Genomic DNA, 17,541 nt, shown 5'->3' on the forward strand with positions numbered 1-17,541 from the left:
TTACTAATTTCTTATTTCTGATTTCTGATTTCTGATGAATGATGACTGATGACTGATTTCTGATTTCTGATTTCTGATTTCTGATTACTGATTTCTGATTTCTGATTACTGATTACTGATTTCTGATTTTTGATTACTGATTTCTAATAACTGATTTTTGATTACTGATTTCTTATTACTAATTTCTGGTTTCTGATTACTGATTACTGATTACTAATTTCTGATTCTTGATTTCTGATTTCTGATTTCTGATTTCTGATTTCTGATTTCTGATTTCTGATATCTGATTTCTGATTTCTGATTTCTGATTTCTGATTTCTGATTTCTGATTTCTGATTACTGATTATTGATTTCTGATTTCTGTTTTCTGATATCTGATTGCTGATTACTGGTTTCTGATTTCTGATTTCTGATTACTGATTTCTGATTTCTGATTACTGGTTTCTGATTCTTGATTTTTTAATTCTGATTTCTGTTGACTGATTTCTGTAGATCATAATTAAGACTTATAGAATGCTATGAAACCTCTATAAAGCTTTCAAACTTTGGTGGGCAGTTTCATGTATGGTGAGAACGTCAGGGCAGTTCATTGGATTTTCAGGAAAATAGAAAGAAGGTTTGAGAAGTTCCCGACATTTATGAAGTCCAGAAAACTTGAGAAAATGTCGGAAGAATTTCAAGAATTTCACAGAAGTTCAGAGAACTCCAAGGAAACACAGTATCTAAATCTTCAGGAAAATCGCAGAAACTACAGAGAAATTCCGAGAACATTAGGGATCAAAGAACCTCAGAGCAATTCTGTTTGAGGGTCTTAAGATCTGTTTTGATATTTTCAGGGAAGTTCTAAATATTCTAGGAAGTTCTGAACATTCCACAAAAATTGAGGGAACTTCAGGAAAACTCCATGAACATTAGGAAAAAAATGAGGCAATTTCCGGGATGATCAAAACATTGAGGCATTAACTTTAGGAAAACTATGGTAACTTTTAAGAAATACTGCAGACTTCAGGGAAGCCGAATTAATGTTTGGTCCAAAGAATGTCATGAACTTTCCTGTACGGGACAATAGAGAATTTTACAAAAGTTTGGATATCTTCATGAAATTTACATGAACTTCAAGGCAGTTTCGAGATCTTACGGGCAGCTTTATAAACATCCGAAAAATTTCAAAGACCCTATAGGAGGTCTGATAATTTGCGGAAAATTTCGATAACTTCAGGAAATCGTCGAGAACATTTCTTGGGTCCTCTAAATTTACCATAACAGCACTGGAAGCCACATTTGCTTCAGTTTGAGCTTGACACCGTTAAACCGCATCGAAAGATTCACTTTGATTTGCCTAAACCCAAAAAGTAAATAAACCGGATTAAGTCCACAGGCGAATCCCACTGGCGCCGCTTGCTTGCTTATCGATGTTAGAGATAGTAGGATCGTCCAAACTCAGCTTCAGAAGCTCGGCAAAAGATGTATTGCGGGACAAACAAATTCCGCATCGTAAAGCCACAATGCCACAAACGGAGAGGTTCCGTTCGGTTGCCGGTTAAAGTGGAGGATATTGGAAGCGCAGAAACCTACCGACCGACGATGATTCCAAACACAAAATCGATAGATAACCACCGATAGATAAGAGATAGCTGCGGCGATGGCAGCTGCAACCATCGTCGTCGTCGTCGTCGTCGTACAAGTCGTAGCCGTTATCTTCCCCGGCTGTGTTCTGTGTTCGACTGTTATCAGAGGACTACCACATGCCGCTGGCCTCCCGCTGGTGGTCGTAGCTTCCGAAGTGTTGTTTGCCACTTTTTGCCACCACTTATTGACTCGGTTTGGCCCGAATAAAAGCTTACATTCAATGTCAGTTCGATTGGAGCAGATCAGGACAATTTTTACTCGGGTCACTCGGGATGAAGAAGAGTGCGTGGAAAGGGTTCATTGGGTCGGGGCGGTATTTAATGGGTAAGGTCTTTTCTCTGTTGGTTTTCCAATTGTTTTTAACTTTTCAACTGCTGCAAGAAGGGAACGACGTCAACGACAAACCTGGCAATGAAGGAATCTCCTCCTGGCCGGTCATTTGCGGCAGGTGGTGAACAGTAATTTGATGTCCATTTCACACGTAATCACACCCCGTCGTCGGGCAGCTGTTTGCGATCTTCTTTTACGATTATTAGGGATAATCAACACGGGATTATGGGTTTCACTTTTATGGCTCACTGGTATAATTTTTTATGGCAATTAATTTGAGGTTTATATCCTCGTAGTTTTGCTCTAATAATTTTAATCACTTGTTAATTCCAATTCTCCTTATGCTCAAATGGCTACCGCAAATTTCTTCGAAGACCATTTGGTCATATAAGCCAATTTCCAAATGTACAATTGCTAATATGATGTATTGGCCACGATTAATTGGTTTCGGTCCGGCTCCTAACGACCAGTTCTTCACTGATTCACATTTTGGCCGCCTTTCACTTATCCAAATAGATCCTTTGACCGTTTTTTCAACCAAAAGCCACCCCAAATGATTTCCCAGCGAATTCACCACGCACCTTAACTCAACCAAAAAAATCGAACCAATTTTGGCAGAATCACAGAAAAAAATCCCGCGTAATTTCGCGTTTCGACTGGACGGCGGTTAAAATTAGACTGAAAGTCAGCGTAAACATAGACAAACACACATCGTCGTCGCTGCTCGCGGTTCCGTGCGGGCGGTTCAGGGGGATAGGCGAGCACTCGCGAACTCACACACTTTATTATTATTGACTGGAAATTTATTGATAAATATAATACGCCACAGGCCGCAGCTTCGATCCCCAGTGGAAATGTATACAAACAGACGATTCACGGCTTGAATCGGTGGAAACGTGAGGAGGGCCCGGTTGAGCATCCGATTATCAGCTGGCACTTGGCATCTAACACCTTGGTAGAATCCCTCCCGCCAATCTGCATGGGAGAACTCGAGGATGCCGGCACAGGTGGGTTCTGTGTGAGAAATGGGCGAGATAAAAATACGCGTGCAGAAATATTGATTTTCGCGTGCTGGATTATTGCTGCCTCTCAATAGGTGATGATTTCACGGTTTCACGCTGTGGATGGATGTTTGAATGCGAACCAGTGGCGAGAAAGCTGAAAGAACTGCCTCCGATGCTGCTGAATTCAGAAGATTCAAAATAACTTCTCGAATTTCCAAATACTATTAGCTGAAAATGTACTCAAGTATGAGTGGATAGCCTTGAATCAGCTTCAATTCAGCACTTCCAGTACTACTGACTTTCATAAGCATTATTCTATGCTTAAGGTGAATCGCTGTTGCATCCTTATTCTCGGAAACACCTCGAAACTTTGAGTGCACACATATCAGCTTCTACAACACATGCAACATTCAAATTGTTACTCCACGTTTGATAAACAGCAGCATACATGAAGTAACAATGTCAGGTGAAATGGGGCACCGATTTCCGTGATTTGTACAATTGAAAATTCAAAGTGGAAGTGCCTACGTAACGGCCATTTGTGGACTCTACAAGGAATCACCTTAAGGCGAATGTAGGGCTCAAGGCTTTGTACTCATTTTGACGTTTCCAATTCAACTGTCTCAATCATCAACCAGGTGTATTTAGAATAAATCTTCAACGTAATCGACGAACCCAAGTAACAATTCAAGCTGAACAGTGAGAACAGAAGCTGATTATTGGTTGATTTAAGGTATAAAAAGCTGATTAACACCAGAATGAATATATACCGTGAACCCCCGGTAATCTGACCGCAAACTAAAAATTGAGTTCTTGTAAGCTACGGCTTACCTGCCAGCCCTTAGCTGGCCCGATTTTACCCCGGCGGGGCGGCCTCGAGCAAGGGTACTTCCCCCAAAGACGTTCGGATTTGGGTGGGACAAAACAACAAAAAGAAATGCAATTTTAGACGTCTATTCGCTACTTATCTCTGCCCTCTCCTCCTCGCTGTTGCTGCTGCTGCTCTTCGGTGGGGCCCTTCGACGACGGTATGGCGGCGGTTCTGCTGCTACAAAGCACGGACTGTGCTGAGCGGTTTGCTTATTCGGCTGCTTAGCAGCTGTCCTTGACACTTAGCGAGGGGGATGAGCTGGACTCGTCTGTTGGAACCCCCCCCCCCGGTGACGTTGGTGACGAATCACCGGATTGCCTACTCGCCGTAGGCAACCCCGGCAGACACCGCAGTGTTTCTGCCCAGGCGAACTCACCTCTGGTATCGCCTGCTTCGTCCTGCTTGACGATTAACTGCGGTGGCGAGACTGGCTCTATTGGCTGAGCCACCGCAGTCAGGACGGCGAGTGTCTACCGGATCCTTTGTGGTTAGCCGGGGAAGCGATTAGCTCCTTAGTGTTTAGCTTCCCACAATGGCGATCCGACACTCTGTTGCACTCAACAACACTAATTTTCGCAGCCACGGGGCCGGCTTCCACTCGCGGTGCACTGGGAAGATGCGTACTGGCACTCGCGTCGCGGCTGGGCAAACTTTTCCCAGGTAAAGTCCGTTTTCTCGGGACTAAGAAAAAAAACGTCTCCGAACAAAAAACCCGCGTAGACTCCACGGTGGCTCGAACTGTTCTCCTCTTTCACAACGTCACAAAAACAAAAAAACGCCATCGTCCTCCTGCAACCGCGCTCGACTTTTTATGCTGTTTATGTTATTCGCCTTCTTTTGCAGCGGGAGGAGAAACCGGACCTAATTTTATTTGAGACGCGATACATTAATAAACGATATTTTTTTTCTAATCTAACTAAACTAACAACATAAAAAACCGAATAAAATCTACAAAGAAAATAACAAATTAAAATATTTACATATCAGGCAGTGGTGATTATGTTGCCGAGCGTGTGACCAAAACAAAAACAAATTATAACAGACAAGACACACGCTCATGGCAAACACGGCAAAAGGGTGGTTTATAATTGTCACCCTGGACGAGGGTTACATTCTCCAAACCGGATTTCACGAACACTACACTATAATACCATTCAAAACACACACTTGCGTGCGAACAGAGAAAAGCGAAATTGAACGTTGCGAAACGGAACGCAGAAACAAAACAAAACATCAAATAAGGTTACCAGAAGCTCGCTTCTCTGATGGCCGTAGGGTTATTAGTTGTTCAAATTAAAAATGAAGCCCGTTGATATGCACGCAGTGTCGTACAGATTGACGGGGGTCCCCGGTAGTTGATTAGTAGTGCATAAAGCGAATTGCATCCCCATAATTCAACCTCAATAAGCAAGCTGAACTAAAGACTGAACAATGCTTATTTAAGCTTAACAGTACTCCACATATCAGCAATGCGCTACAAATATTTTGATAGCCTGATTGAAGAATATGAATCTATTGCACAATATTGTTAAGTGTCGTCAGTACCGGCATTTTTGTTTTTCTAAATTCACTGCCTATCTTACTAATCTCAAGCAGTAGAGACAAGGAAGAGGTGCTTTTAAGGAATATCTTCAGGTAGAAGTGGACTGCGGCGACGTATTTCTGTGTTTTCGAAATATGCACTTGTTTACTGTACTTGATATTTAGAGGAATGTTTTACTGTTACCATTTGTTGTTTACAATTTTGCATTGCTGTATAATTTTCTTCCGGTTGCTATTATTCAACTTAAATTTGACGTAATTAAAATCGTTGAAAGAACACTTGTTAAGCATCAAATTGTTACCTGTGTAAGGCGGCGTCCATTAATTACGTAACGCAAAACAAAAACGAAATGTTTACCTCCTCCCCCTTCCCTTTATAACAAAACGTTAGCGTTAGCGTTGTTATGATATACTTCGTAGATTGGATACTAGCGACACTCACGACTCTTTTGAAATCCTCAGTCAGACTACTTTCGCGTATAATGCTGGGGATTAAACATTGATTCCAATCTAAATAAGAATACCAGAAGCATAACTGTCGCTATTCCCGGCCACGCCCATCTTTACCATAACTAGTAATAGGGAAGGGAAATGTTGATGTAGTACTTACTTAACGAGAGGCCACCGACTTAGCGACACCCTCATAAGTGCTATGGAATTTGAGGGTTGGGTAGGGTATTCGGTTAGGATTCGCCTCAACTTGGCGATGCAACCAAAAGTATATATTGTTTAAGTGTTACTCATTTAATCTCTCGATATAAAATAATCATTTTGTTTAGTGATCATGCATTTGAAGAGCCATGATGGAGAGCTTGGGATCAAACCCATAATTTTCCGCACATTAAGTAAAAACGATCCGTCCGAGGTCATCCCTCTCATTTCGTGATTTTTTTTCCTTGATTTGCTTTCCGTCGATTCTGTTTTTCGTGCTGAGCAGCAATGCTACTGACGCCAGGGAGGCAGCTCCCACACCTGGACCCTACCTATCGACCCATCAACTCATGAACCGGGGACCAACGACTTTACTTCCCTTCCGAAGGAAGGCGTGATCAAGAGATGTTATGCCTCAGAACATCCCGGCGGCGCCGACTGGGATTTAACCCAGGCCAGCTGAGGTGAGAGGTAATCATGCTTACCTTTACACCACCGGCAGCGCTATTGTGATATTTAGATATTTCAATAAATTTTTGATTCGGTTATAAAACTTCTTTATTTCAAGATAATTCAACACATTAAAAAACAAAATTTATGGTTACCAACGAGTACCCGCTTTAAAGAATCTCGCCAGACTGACTGCAAGTGTTCATCAATTGTAATAATTGGAATCAAATCGTCGTTTTCAGCGGCTCTCGGATCATCCTCGGATCCTGCAAGGGCATTGAGCACCCAAGAGGGGAGCATACCAGTTAATCTCGTTTTCGCTGATCCTACCTTCCATCAACCTGGTCCCATCGACATGACACTTGGGATGGAGGTCTACTATGAACTCGTTGAAGAAGGTTTGGTACGTCTTGGTCCAGATCTACCAGTGCTGCAGAAAACCGTACTTGGATGGGTCGTTTCCGGTAAGGTTGGCTCATCTCCGTCACCCACAATCAGCTTTGTCCACGTCTGCAGTATCAGTTCGCTCGAAGATCAATTGGTACGCTTTTGGGAACTAGAGTCGTGTCAATCTAGCAGTACCCTATCCATTGAAGAAACGTTTTGCGAAGCGCATTTTGCAGCTACAACTACTCGGGATGATACAGGACGTTTCGTAGTTCAACTTCCGAAAAGGTCGACAGTCCTTTCAACACTCGGAAACTCCAAAGAGATTGCCACTCGTCGTTTTCTCGCTCTGGAGCGACGCCTGAACGCTAATCCATTGCTTAAGAAAGCGTAAATATTCAGACTTCATCGAGGAGTATCATCGGCTAGAACATATGGAGGAAGTCACCGATTCGGAAGAACTAAAGCCCAATACTCTTTCGTATTATCTGCCCCACCATTGTGTCGTTAGACCTGATAGCCTGACTACCAAACTTCGGGTAGTATTTGATGCTTCGTGCGCAACGGATACCGGAGTATCCCTCAACGACGGATTGATGGTCGGTCCCGTCGTTCAAGACGATCTGGTGTCGATCACTTTACGGTTTTGGATCCCTCAGTACGTGATTGTGTCGGATATTGAGAAAATGGACCGGCAAATCCTACTTTTCCTGCTCGATCGACGTTATCTCAAGATTCTTCGGCGAAATTCTCCATCGGAACCTTTGCGAACCTTCCAACTTACGACCGTGACTTACGGTACTTCGTGCGCTCCCTACCTGGCAACCAGGTGCCTCCAGGAAATCGCTAGAATTGGAGAAGCCACACATCCAGAAGCATCTAAAGTCGTATCCAAGGACTTCTACATGGATGACCTATTAACTGGCGTTGATGACGTCAGTGAAGGGCAGCAGCTTTGTTCCCAGTTGTTGAACCTGCTTCAGTCTACTGGATTTTGTCTTCGAAAATGGTCTTCAAATTGTCCGGAGGTCCTCGAACACCTTCCAACAGATCTACAAGACGAACGAACAGTTTTCGACCTTAATTCTTCCTCCGCTCCGATCAAAACGCTAGGACTGAAATGGCAGACTACGACAGACGATTTTCTCTTCGACGTACCCAATTGGAACGATACAGCTACAATCACCAAAAGAATCGCGCTATCGGATGCTGCAAAACTTTTTGATCCTCTGGGACTGGTCGGTCCGGTAATCGTACAGGCCAAAATCTACCTCCAAGACTTGTGGCGATGCCAGAAGAAATGGGATGAACCTCTCGACCATGAACTTCAGCAACGATGGCTTGAATTCCGGGAAAACCTCGAAGCTCTCCGGAATCTTTCTGTTCCTCGATGGGTTATACCAGTTATCAAACCAGTGTTGATTGAAATGCATGGATTCTGCGATGCATCAAAAAAGGCCTATGGCGCATGCATTTACCTTCGTGCGGTAGCTGATGACGGATCAGTCAAAGTAAACCTCCTCGTCGCAAAATCAAAAGTAGCACCCCTTGAAGACTCTCGAAAGCAGAAACGGGTCTGCTTACCTCGACTGGAACTTTCGGCAGCACTGCTCCTCGCACACTTGTTCCAGAAGGTGCAAAACGCCATCACTCTCGATACTAAGTCGTTTTTCTGGTCAGATTCTACTATTGTCCTCCATTGGCTAGCCTCTACTCCGTCCCGGTGGAAGACGTTTATTGCAAACCGGGTCTCGGAGATACAACATGCAACGGCTGGTGGATTATGGGCTCATGTTTCGGGCACAGAGAACCCTGCAGATATAATCTCTCGGGGAATGGATCCCGAGCAACTCTCATCGACCAACGCTTGGTGGCACGGACCCGACTGGTTAGCGAATCCCTCTCGCTTTTGGCCTGCTTTCGTGCATACATCGGTTGAAGATTTCATCATGGAAGACCTCGAAGAACGACCAGTTGCCCTAGCAATCCAGACTGTTCCACCAAATCCAATATTCGCTCTACGGTCATCGTATACAGTGCTGCTGCGTTTAGTTTCGTGGGTTCGAAGATTTTCCTTCAATTCGAATCCTGCTAACCGAACACAACGTCGTAGGGGTTTTCTGACCGCAATAGAACTCGAAGAAGCCAACAGATGTCTCGTTCGAATAACTCAACATGAAACCTTTCGAGAAGACTTCGCTTCGTTGACCAACACTGGAGAGGTCAAACCGTCCTCCAAGTTGAAGGCACTAACGCCGTTTGTTGAACAAGGCATCCTGCGAGTTGGTGGCCGGCTACGTCACGCTACAATTTCTTCAGATCGGAAACACCCGATGATTTTGCCCTCCAAGCACCCGTTCTCCGAACTGGTCGCTCGATACTACCATCAGAAAATGCTACATGCCGGATCGCAATTGCTAATCGCAAGCATCAGGGAGAAATTTTGGCCTTGGCGCGTTCTGAACCTTGCGCGAAGAATCGTACACCCCTGTGTCAACTGCTTCCGCTGTCGTCCAAGAATCCAACAGCAAATCATGGGCGATCTTCCGGCAGAACGTGTCTCTTCAACGTTACCGTTCTTGTGTACAGGCGTTGATCTGTGTGGTCCGATCAACTTTCGCTATCCTCAACGTAAGTCGCAGCCGGTCAAGGGCTACGTTGCAGTATTCGTCTGCCTCTCGATAAAGGCAGTTCATATAGAGCTCGTGGGAGATCTCTCAACGGGATCGTTCCTTGCTGCCCTCAGGCGCTTCATCGCACGTCGAGGCAAACCAAAACTCATAGAGTGTGACAACGCACAGAATTTTGGTGGTGCTTCTCGGGAAGTAGCAGAACTTGCCAAGCAGCTAAAAGACCAGCAGTTTCAGAACGCTGTCACTCGGTCGTGTGGCGAAGACGGCATAGAATTTAAATTTATCCCTCCTCGTTCCCCAAACTTTGGTGGCTTGTGGGAAGCAGCCATCAAATCGTTCAAAAACCATCTTAAATCCACTCTTGGAAACTCGATTCTAACGGTCGAACAGCTGACGACACTTCTAGCACAAATCAAGAGTTGCATGAATTCTCGGCCTCTAACAAAATTATCGACTGACCCTGAATACCTCAATGTCCTGACCCCAGGGCACTTCCTAATCCATCGCCCGCTCACAGCCATTGCGGAACCTTCTCTAGGAGACCTACCTCCCAATCGATTAGATGGTTGGCAGGAAGTTCAAGAATTCCTTCGTCGGCTCTGGAAGCGCTGGGCCACGGAATACCTGTCCGGGCTGCAGCCAAGAACGAAATGGGCCCGCGAAAAGGACAACATCGCTATCGGAACTTTAGTTAGGGTGAAAGACGATGGACTACCACCTCTTAAATGGCGCTATGGCAGAGTGGTTCACATCTTCAGGGGAGACGACGGAACATCCGTGTCGTCATAGTCAAGAGCAAGGACGGAGAGTACAGGCGCACAATTTCCAAAATTTGCGTGCTGCCCATCGACCAGTCATTGCCACTCGCCCCAAGCGAAGCCGCTGATGACCTTTGATGTACTTCGTCTCTTCCATCGCAGTGTTAACATTGCGCACCGACCGGGGGCCCGCGGGCCTCCGGACCTTGTAAGTACGTTTGGTAAATGAATTTTCAAAAAACTTAATGAATTTTTGTCTCCCACCATGCCCGGCTGACGGACCCGTGCTCGGACGTACGAGCACAAGCGCTACGACCCACAACCACAGCGCAGGCAATTCGATTGATGGATGACGATTGATGGAGATATTAAAGGAAGGATGAACGAACGAGGCAGAAGATCGATGGACGAGAAGATCGACGGACGAGAAGATCGAAGAACAGCAGACGACCGTTGACCCGATGCAAGCAGCTGCTCGATCAGGGTCGCTAACCGCAACCACAGCTCATCGCACGTTCGGCATTCTCTAACGTAAACAGTAAACCGAAGAGTCACATGGTAGGAGACGAAGATACCCGAATTGAGTAGTTAGCCATTTATAATTAAATAGGGTAGATAGGTTAAAAACTAGGGTTTTTAACGGTGGCCGGCGTATGTTGAAGAATTAGTTGGATAGTGAACCCTATTGAAATTATTCAGCTAGAATAGATTTGTCTCTTTTTCTCCAATGCAAACCTTTCGTTGCTTATCAACCTTGTCAGCTAGAGTAGGTAACGCAGATGAGCCAAAAGGCCTGTTGAAATCGTGTAAGGACCTGAAATCCATGTCGGACGCCATTTTGAAATCCAAGATGACGGTTTCCGGTTACAGAAAAACTAAAAAATGCTATCAAATACCCCACAATATGGGTATTTTTGGAATTGGGGTGATGTGTAGGGACCGGAAATAGATGTCAGACACCATTTTTAAATCCAAGATGGTGGCTTCCCGCTAGAGAAAAACTTTGAAATTCTGTTGAATATCGCACAATATGGGTATTTTTGGCATTGGAGTAACATGTAGGGGGAAACCCATGTCTGACGCCATTTTAATATAAAAGATGGTGGCTTCCGGTTAGTAAAAACTGCGAAATTCTGTGAAATGCCCCACAATATGGATATTTTTGGAAATGTTTGCAATCCATTTATGACGTCATTTTTTAAATCCAAGATGGCGGCTTCCGGTTACAAAAAACTGAAAATACTGTCTAGTAAGCCACAATATGGGTATTTTTGAATTGGAGGCGAACCAGCCTAAGGCTGAAAGCCTCCTAAATAAAGCTAAATAATAATAATATTTTTGAAATCGTGATGATGTGTAGAGACTGGAACTAGGGTGGTCCAATTTTTATTATTTTTTTCAAAAATGGCTTTTCAAAAATTTATAATTTTTGAACCACTAGGCCGATTTCAAAGATCAAAATATCAAATGAAAGGTAATTAAAAATGCTTTTAGAAAAAATATAATGATTTAAAAAAAAAATGATTTTGTATCGAAAAACATTGATAGTATTTTTTTATGGTTTTCATGGTTTGCAGATAGAGGCCGTTATATTTTTCCTTAAAAATTCAGGTTTTTTAAACATTATATCTCAAAATCAGCGACGTGTGTGTGTGTGTGTGTGTGTGTTTTTTTTCATTTTTGAGTCATATTTTTTTGATGTTATCATGTTTTGGGTTTTCACTCAATACTCCTATGCGACTAGACTACCATGCGTCGTGACCATGTTACAGTCGCTCTAAATCGATGGAGACGGTGTTCAAGCAAACTCGACCGTTCAGCAAAATTCTGATTCGATGAAATACGGATTCCTTGCAGGAGTTCAGAATCAAAGGCGTAGTATGATCGATGGAGGAAAAAAATGCCAAATGAAATTCTCTTGGATTGGAATCCAGAAATCTGTGTTGCACAATTATTACTACTGCTAACTTGTTCATTATTTGGTCAACAATCTAGTGTTTATGTTGCTGGGGTTTAGATTTGCAAATATATTCATATATTTAAAGCGTGATTCAGATATGCTTTGCATATGCAGGTCAATTGTAGTTGGTTCATCTGCACATCCATGGGATCTTGCGAGGCTCTTCCTAAATAGCAAATTAATCATGTTTTGTTGTTTTTGACATCATCCACATCCAGAGGGCCAGTTACTTCGAATGTATGGGAATGGTAGGAAACCATTTGTAAATGCATGAAAATTTACAGTTTTTATTCATTATCGTCTTTATGGGCAGTTTTAGGTGCACAAAAATTGCACGAGTACATTACTATGGTGATAAGGTAAACACTCGTTTACTTGTTTCCTTCTGTGAAAGCATGTTTAGTCACAAATCGTGGATTTTCTGATATTCTCCATACTGCAAAAATGATTTTCCTACCACTGAAGGGGCGACATCTCTCGGATCTTCAGTATAGCTACTACTCAAATCATATAATTAATTGCTTAGGGTCGTCAAGCGGGAACCTCTAAGCTCACCGAAACTCACTCGGCAGCGAGTCAAATTTGATAAATTCAGGCCTTAAAGTTGACCGATCGGTAGGCCACCCATCGCACCGGTGTCTCTTTCGATGAACAAGTTGAACTAGTGAGGTGACAAAAGTCACTAACTAATAAGATGACTCTCCGTGCAAATCAAATGGAGAGGTGACAGAGAGTTACACGATTCGTAGAATAGGCTTGGGACAAACCCTCGTTGGAGGTAATCACTTCTGGTCTACACGCTGGCCTGTTCAAAAGTGAACAATGGCTGTTCGATGAGCATCGCAGAACCCTTCAGCCCATCACCTCGTGACTCCATGTCACCATTTTGCTGTGGCCATGCAAGCCTTCCTAGACCGGACCGGGAATCGAACCCAGCCACCTTCAGCATGGTCTTGCTTTGTAGCTGCGTTTTTACCGACTGAGCTAAGGGAGGGGTTTTCGCTGCGACTCAAATTAGATGGACTGAGCTTTGTTACATTGAAAGCATTCATGGTGCAGAAAATACGTACAGATTTTCGAAATGTGGCATGTCACAATTCTTGAACTTATTTGGTGTTACATTGGAATAAACAGAGTATTCTTCCTTAGCAACGATGGGCAAAACATGAACTCTCGACAGTGATGCCATTTTATACTTTCTTTTTTTTGCATTCTACTTGTCAACGTGTGCCCTAACGTGCCGAACAGTGAGCCGTGTTGTGTTTCGGACCAGTATGCAGAGTTGATTACCCCTAGGGGTATATCGACTTTTCCTCAAAATGGGTGAAATTCTACTCATTAATGGGTACTTCCAAGATAGAGTGTAAGCAACAATCAATACGAAACTAACGATTTTAAATTGGCTCACTACTTGACTAGCCTATTGGTCCCAAGTAAATCGACTAACGTACCCCTTTCTAGTCAAAATTCTACTACTACACAATGTTTGTTTTGATTCGCTATGAAAGTTTGACAGATAGAATGAGGGGTTATTGGTTTTTCCTATTTTTCGAGGGGTGAATCGATTAGCTTGGGACCGAAGAGAGTACCAGAGCTGAGCCAAAAATTTGAGCACGTTATTTCGGGACCTTCTAGTCTTAGAGTTACCTCCATGGTGTAAGCGTGTTTTAGGCATTGTTTCAAAGCAAATGTGAAAGGATTCTAGTGTACAATCGCCAAAGTAGATTTAACACCTACAGGTTGGGATTCTTTTCCAGTAAAAAATGTGGTTATGGTTTTATTTCCCTGTAGGTGCAGGCTTTGCGTGATTTACTGCTGTGTGAAAGCGAATAAAAACACTGGCATTTTTCGTCGCTGACAGTAAAATACACACCTTATACTCGGTTAGGGTAAACGTTCCTATAGTTGCGATGCTGGAATTAATACTGATTTCTTACATGAATCGTGTAACAATAGTTTTCATATGCTAAGTGGAATGCTTATTTGATTTCATATAAATTAAACAATTTAATTCCTCCTCTATTGGGTCATTTACCCTACGCGTTCGCTTACATTATTTTAACCAAATGCGGATACGTGCGCAGGAAACCGCATTTTTATTCAGAAATCCCACATTTTCTCGAGAGAATTGCTTTTTGCCGGAATGAAAAATACCGGCTCCCGTAAAATGTAACTCTCATCGGTTTGGAAGTACGTTATTCCGATGTTACGCTCATCCTGACTGCGTCGAAGCATTTCCTTTGGTTTTGAGTAAACGTGCCAGCGGTTCGGGTCAGATAATCAGTTTTATCGTACGTGTGTAACAGTTCTTTTCACCGTCGATTTATCTTCTTCCATGCGAGTTTAGATGAAAGGACGACGATGACGACTGCTTGCTAACACGAAAAAGTTACGACCCGTCACAATCAAATCAAGTGGAAATCTTTTGCCACTTTGTACCCATACTTCATGGAATCGTTCATAATATTCTATCCGCTGATGCCCCTCTTGACCCTTAAGGACAGCGATGAGAAAACACAGTCAAAACGGACGCTTTGCTTCACCCATCAGATTTCCCACCCGTCCTAAATGCCACATCATTATCGCCACATCTGGCCGGGTGATGTATGTGTGCCTTCTGTTGCTTCTTTTTCCCTGTTCGCTTCTTGATTGATCCGGACGGAGAAGTGGAGAAAATCGTGGACGCTTTGCCTTTGTACCGAATCCCTGTCAGTTTGGACTAACTTAGTTAGCAAATATTTACCCCATAACACCCGTTGTCATCCTCCTAATGGGTCGGCAGGAAGTGTTTGCTGACTCGGGAAAAATGCTTTCTCGTTTTTCCAGGGGACACAAGGGTAGAAAAAAATTCTTTTTTTTTATTCAGTGCACAGAGGAGCATTTTGGTCGAAAAGCTGGCCAAACTAGTGAAAAGCTCAAAACTCTCACTAGCTCCGGCTCTCGAAGATCACTTTAAAGGAACACCCTATTTCAATTTAAAAAAATTATTAAAAACGAAAACGTTAAGAGATAGAAAAGGCAATTCTTACTCAAAGCTGCTTGAAATTAACTCAGCTACAGCTTTGCTGAACATGTTTTTATTTTCAATAAAAAAATTTATTTTTTAAAATCAATTAATTTGAGGACCACCCCAGTGCTGTCATGGTAAGTTTAGCTATATTAACAAATTTCCTATAGGTAGGTGAACCTCAATTTCAGATGCCCCCTTTAAGGAGCTTCCACAATTGTAATATTAGCGAGGGGGCGACTCTATCTAAAATATAGGGAAGATTTTGATTTTGCTGTCGTTAGATGCGCTCGCGATTAGTAGATGGAAAAAAGATTGATGAAGATTATGTAGATTTCCTGCAAAAAGGTAAAACACGATGCGAGAAGATGGATTTAGATGCGTGAAATGAAAACAAAAATCGTAGATTGATTCGCTAGCGTGAGATTTTTGGGCATCTTAGGATTGAGGATTAGATGGGTCGTCCCCCTAGAATATTGGAATGTTCTCGCAATATTGCTCCGTCTTATTAAAACGGGTAAAACTTATCTGCAATCAGCACGCAATAGAACTAAAGACATATTAATTTATAGCATGTTGGCTTTTGAGCATTACAGTCTAAACGCTACAATGTTTTATCACCGATAAACCGACATGAAACTTGAATTTAACTTTTGCTCAAAAATCTCTAACAGCTGATTCAAATGTGCAGCGATCCGATCTGTCAGAACGATAGAATTATTTTATCTAGCTAAAAATAATTTGTTCAAAACCAGCTCATAAATTTTGCGCGTATGTTTGGAGGTTAGATAAACGTTTAACACGAACACGAGGACAGATGTCAATTGCGTGCTTTGAGCAGAACTTTCATGGTAATTTGTTGGTCGTTTGGTTTTATGTCCGACATTTAAGTCCTTGAATTTGATCGTTTTCATGCTATGTCAAGCTGTACCGTCTTCCAGTGCAAAAATCTTACGATCTAAAGCTAAAACTAGTCCTTATAAAAATCCCAAACCCTGGATAGAAACGTTGGCGATGAAAATACTGTTATAATGCATGCATTAAAAAAAAATGGAATAATTTCGGATGGCGATGAAAAAAAAAACTCTACAAAAGGTACTGCATTATCTACGGGTGTGGGTCAGTCCAATGCAGCCTGCTAGAATCATTAAAAGTGGTTCTGAACGGTCATAGAATGCTGGGGGACGTTGGGAGCTCTGACGGTCTTTCACGACCACGACGTTGCGCTTCGCAGGAAAGATGTTTTTCACCAGCCTCCTTCAGCCGCTCCTTCTGGGTGATTGCCTGCTACTCAGACACGGCCGGCAATGACAGTTGTCCAGCAGTGCTCCCATTTTATTTACAACAATCTAATGCCTACGAGATTGTGCCGAAGGTATGCCGGAAATGTGCCGATGGATGTGCCCAAGTTGTGTAGAATATACTTTCGGCACAATGTGCTGAGTGACTTACCCCTTGCTAAAATCAGTATTTTTTTAATGTATAAGTGAAGCGATTTTTCTTGAGCCGATAAAAAAAAAAAAATTGTAATTGTTTAAGATCCTTAAACTTCCTCGAAAGTCTGGACGTTTCTGAAATTTTCAGTGATCTTCTGAAGTTATTGGAAATGTCGTAAAGATCTAAAAACTTCAATAAAGTTCTCTAAATGTCCCCGAACTTCTCAGAACTTTCTAAAAGTCCCCTCAATTTTTCTAAAGTTAATGGAACTGCTTTGAAGTTCTATGATATATCCTAAAGGTCCCGTAATTTTTCTGAAGTTTGTTTGAGCTTCAACATGGAATTTCCCTTAAATATCAAAATTCCTAATTCCTTATTGATTGAAACCTTTTAACACTTATGAAATTCTTGGAATTTTCCATAATTACTGGGAGTTTCTTGATAGTTCCAAAAAATATTTGATGAAACTGCCCTGACATGCTAGACATATCTCTGAAACAAATGAAACTGCTTTAAAATCTCTAAACTTCTCTGAAGTTCTCTGGACAACTCCGAAGATCTTGGATCTTTACTGTGCTTTTCCTTGAGCCTCTCGGAGCTCAGATGTTCTCAAAGTTAGTCGGAAGTTCTCAAAATTTTCCTGACGTTGCTGGTATTGCCCTGACATAAACGAAACACTGTTGGAAATCCAAGTGAAAATCTATGGATTTCTGTTAAGTTCCCAAAATATGTCTGAAGTTTTATAAGATTATCAGAAGTTCTCTGGATTTCCTTGAAATTCCCGGTACTTTTCGAGTATTAATGCAAGATACTGAAGAAGTCTGCACATTGTAGACGAAATACGCGTATCTGTCGTATAAGCAAATAAGGCAGTGTAATTAA

General features: G+C 42.5%; 1 protein-coding gene across 2 annotated transcripts in view; it reads right to left on the reverse strand.

Annotated features, from left to right (window-relative positions):
• Nucleotides 1–2,626, reverse strand: part of LOC135698617 (fibroblast growth factor receptor-like 1) — a 73,333-nt gene extending 70,707 nt beyond the window's left edge. Inside the window, exon 1 of one of the 2 annotated variants that reach the window (XM_065218676.1) lies at nt 2,541–2,626. The gene's annotated coding sequence lies outside the window, so the exon portion shown is untranslated. Of the gene's footprint in view, nt 1–2,034; nt 2,297–2,540 lie in introns of those variants that run through there. The other variant, XM_065218675.1, reaches the window with a different exon arrangement.
• Between the last annotated feature and the right edge of the window lie 14,915 nt (nt 2,627–17,541).

Source organism: Ochlerotatus camptorhynchus, unplaced genomic scaffold (assembly GCF_037179485.1).
Source record: "Ochlerotatus camptorhynchus isolate MF236.1 unplaced genomic scaffold, CSIRO-AGI_Acam_v1.1 ptg000091l, whole genome shotgun sequence".
Lineage (NCBI taxonomy): Eukaryota > Metazoa > Arthropoda > Insecta > Diptera > Culicidae > Ochlerotatus > Ochlerotatus camptorhynchus.